The sequence below is a fragment of the Pinus tabuliformis genome, chromosome 9 (genome assembly GCF_031772625.1).
Source record: "Pinus tabuliformis cultivar Carrire ecotype Pingquan chromosome 9, CPIR1, whole genome shotgun sequence".
Classification (NCBI taxonomy): domain Eukaryota; kingdom Viridiplantae; phylum Streptophyta; class Pinopsida; order Pinales; family Pinaceae; genus Pinus; species Pinus tabuliformis.
In genome coordinates, this window is record NC_142307.1 from 1056463368 (window position 1) to 1056467344 (window position 3977).

General features: G+C 47.1%; 1 pseudogene; it reads left to right on the forward strand.

Moving 5' to 3' along the window:
• Positions 1–210: 210 nt before the first annotated feature.
• On the forward strand, positions 211–2730 carry LOC149152335 (25S ribosomal RNA; annotated as a pseudogene).
• Positions 2731–3977: the final 1247 nt, after the last annotated feature.

Sequence of the window (3977 nt, forward strand, 5' to 3'; positions counted from 1 at the left end):
CCTATGAAGATTTATCTTTTCTTTTTAACAACTTGCCCACCCTGAAATTGGTTCACTCAGAGATAGGGTCCAGTAGTTGGAAGAGTACCGCACATATTGCGGGGTCCGATGTGCCCTCAGTGGCCCTTGAAAATTTGGAGGACCGAGTACTATTCATGCCCGGTCATACTCATAACCACATCAGGTCTCCAAGGTGAACAACCTCTCATCAATAGAATAATGTAGGTAAGGGAAGTTAGCACAATGGATCTATAACTTTCAGAAAAGGATTGGCTCTGAGGGCTGGGCCTAGCGGTTTGCACCCTCAACTCGTGGGTTGTTGGCAGTCTGCTCGAGATACTCTCGCACAAGTTTTTTGGGGATGCAAGACGTAGGACATCGCATTACCATCTACCGCCCTTTCCTCCCTCAATTCAATATTCAATGAAAAAATAAAAGAATAAGGCTATTCATGCATCGTGTATGCTTGACAAGCATCGGTTGCTGGTGCAATAGGAGTACACTACGGCAGGATCAGTCACCCTGGCTGGCGGGTGAACCAAACCCTCCTCCCTCCCAAATTGTGCTATGCCCCACTTCTCGCCCTGATCCCTATAGAGCGAAAGAGCAACCCGGTGATCCCTAGGTGATACTCGCTACTGCCACCGTTTCTTTACAGCCCACGCCGAACCTGTTAATCACAGGTACTAATCCAGCCCCAGGTCGGTCGCACATTAATAATAGCGTTCAGACTCATGCGCCTTCTGAAACATCCTGAGGGGAGCTACCTCGCCCCTGTTGCAATTAGCCAACCTTGCGGCGTCAAAACGATGATAGTACCCCCATGCTATGGTTCCCTTGCTTCCCGCTTCCCTAGTGACTAAGCTCAGAAATAAGCTACTCAATTCAGAAATAAGCTCCCCTCACTAATCCCCGAATAGTGCGTGAAGGATAAACAAGGTCCCGGAGGGGCTTGTGCTTCCTAGTGCAAGGAAAAGAGTCAGCCCACTAGTACGAGATATTGAGACCCACTCCATAGCTTCCCCAGATGGATATGTAAACTTCCTGGAGTTTCCAGTATAGCGATCCTTACCCTACGAGCTACTATAATATATGTTCTCAACTTGATATCTATAAAGATAGATGGATCATCCATATCCAATTTGTTGTCCATCTACCATAGTAGACTCACTCATTCATATATGACGAGGGGGGCCTTTTAACTCAGCGGTAGAGTAATGCCATGGTAAGGCGTAAGTCATCGATTCAAGTCCGATAAAGGGCTCATGTTTCTCACGACGAAAGAAGGCTCGGGTGTCCATTTCTCATCGTATGATCCACATCTTTTCAAGATGAAAACCCTTTTCCAGGGACGTGGGCAGTCGCATGCTGATTGGGCTACGGGTGTAGAATGCCCCCTGCCGGGGGCTCTTCCCTATGCGTCGAATAGTCGACTTAGAACTGGTATGGACAAGGAGAATCTGACTGTTTAATTAAAATAAAGCATTGTGATGGTCCCTGTGGATGCTGACGCAATGTGATTTCTGCCCAGTGCTCTGAATGTCAAAGTGAAGAAATTCAACCAAGTGCAGGTAAACAGCGAGAGTAACTATGACTCTCTTAAGGTAGCCAAATTCCTCGTCATCTAATTAGTGACGCACATGAATGGATTAACGAGATTCCCACTGTCCCTATCTACTATCTAGTGAAACTACATCTAAGGGAACAAGCTTGGTAGAATCAGTGGGGAAAGAAGACCTTGTTGAGATTGACTCTAGTCCAACTTTGTGAAATGACTTGAGAGGTCTAGAATAAGTGGGAGATGTTTTCAGTGCAAGTGAAATACCACTACTTTTAATATTATTTTACTTATTCTATGGGGCGGAGACGGGGCACTGCCCCTGTTTTTGGCCTTAAGGCACGTTTCAGCGGGTCGATCTGGGTGGAAGACATTGTCAGGTGGGGAGTTTGGCTAGGGCGGCACATCTGTTAAAAGATAATGCAGGTGTCCTAAGATGAGCTCAATGAGAAAAAAAATCTCGTGTGGAACAAAAGGGTAAAAGCTCATTTGATTTTGATTTTCAGTACGAATACAAATTGTGAAAGCGTGGCCTATTGATCCTTTAGATTTTCAGAATTTGAAGCTAGAGGTGTCAGAAAAGTTACCACAGGGATAATTGGCTTGTGGCACCCAAGCGTTCATAGCGACGTTGCTTTTTGATCCTTCAATGTCGGCTCTTCCTATCATTGTGAAGAAGAATTCTCCAAGTTTTGGATTGTTCACCCACTAATAGGGAATGTGAGCTGGGTTTAGACTGTCATGAGACAGGTTAGTTTTATCCTATTGATGAACTGCACCGTAATAGTAATTCAACTTAGTATGAGAGGAACCATTGATTCAAACAATTGGTCATCGCACTTGGTTGAAAAGCCAGTGGCATGAAGCTACCGTGTGTTGGATTATGATTGAATGCCTCTAAGTCAAAATCCACACTAGAAGCAGTGCATGTCACTCTTCCACTATATCTCGACCCACAGTAGGGGCGTCGCTTTATTGCCTCCAAGGGCCCATGTCATTTGCAAACCACAACCGTGAATCATCTCGGTCGGGGCAGCTTTGAAGTTCAATTCCAAATGGTCGTTGAGAACAATCCTTTGTAGATGAGTTAAATATGTGACAGGGTATTGTAAGTGGTAGAGTGGCATTGCTGCTGCGATCCACTAAGATTCAGTCCTTGGTCACCTTGGTTCAGAGCTTCGCTCTTGTCACAAACAAATCCTGACAACCCTCCTACTCTCGCACCTTTGCCTCTTCCTCCAAATGATAATTTTTTATTGTTTGGGGGCTAGAAATTTGGGGTTTCCATGCCACGACGGAAAAGGCATCGAAGCTCAGGAAAATTGGGGTTTCCATGTCGCACTTCGGTGCCCAAAATTTTGGGGTTTCCATGTCGCGCCTCAGTGCCAAAAATTTTGGGGTTTCCATGTCATGCCCTAGTGCCCAAAATTTGGGGTTTCCACGTTGCGACAAAAAAGGCACCGAAGCATGGGAAAAATTGGAGTTTCCATGCCGCACCCCGGCGCCCAAAATTTGGGGTTTCCACCCAGTGCCTAAAATTTGGGGCTTCCATGTCACGCCAAAAATTTGAGGTTTCCACCCAGCGCCTAAAATTTGGGGGTTTCACCCAGTGCAAAAAAATTTGGGGTTTCCATGTCGCGCCCAAAATTTAGGGTTTCCATCCGGCGCCTAAAATCTGGGGCTTCTACCCGGCGCAAAAAAATTTGGGGTTTCCATGCCATGCCAAAAATTTGGGGTTTCCATGTTGCACCCTAGCACCCAAGCCTGGGGAAACTTTGGGTTTCTATGTCACGCCACAACCGAAACTGGCGGCATCCAAGCCTGGGGAAACTTGGGGTTTCTATGTCATGCCACAACCAAAACTGGCGGCACCCAAGCCTGGGGAAACTTGGGGTTTCCATGTCGTGCCCTGGCGCCCAAGCCTAGGAAACTTGGGGTTTCCATGTTGTGCCATGACCAAAACCGACGGTGCCTAAGCCTGGGGAAACTCAGGGTTTCCATGTCGTGCCCTGGTGCCCAAGCCTAGGGAAACTCGGGTTTCCATGTCCTGCCCTTGATGGAACCACGGGTTTCCACATTTTACGGCATGATGGAAAACACGAGGTTTTCAACAATGCCCCAATGCAGGGATCTTGGGGCTTCCATGATGATGCAAACCAGCTCACAAGTCTTAGGAACTTGGGGTGTTTCGAAGCCACTACCCAAGTCTTGAGAACTCATGATTTCCATGTCACGGCGCGGTCGGAACGATTGATGGAACCACCCAAGTCTGGGGAAACATGGGGTTTCCATGTCGCGGCACACCTTGAATCACCCAAGAGTCTGTGGAACTTCTGATTTCCATGTTGTGGGGCGACAAAAAGCTACCAAAGTTTGGGGAACTCGGGGTGTCCATTTCATGGCACAATGGAAACTGCTA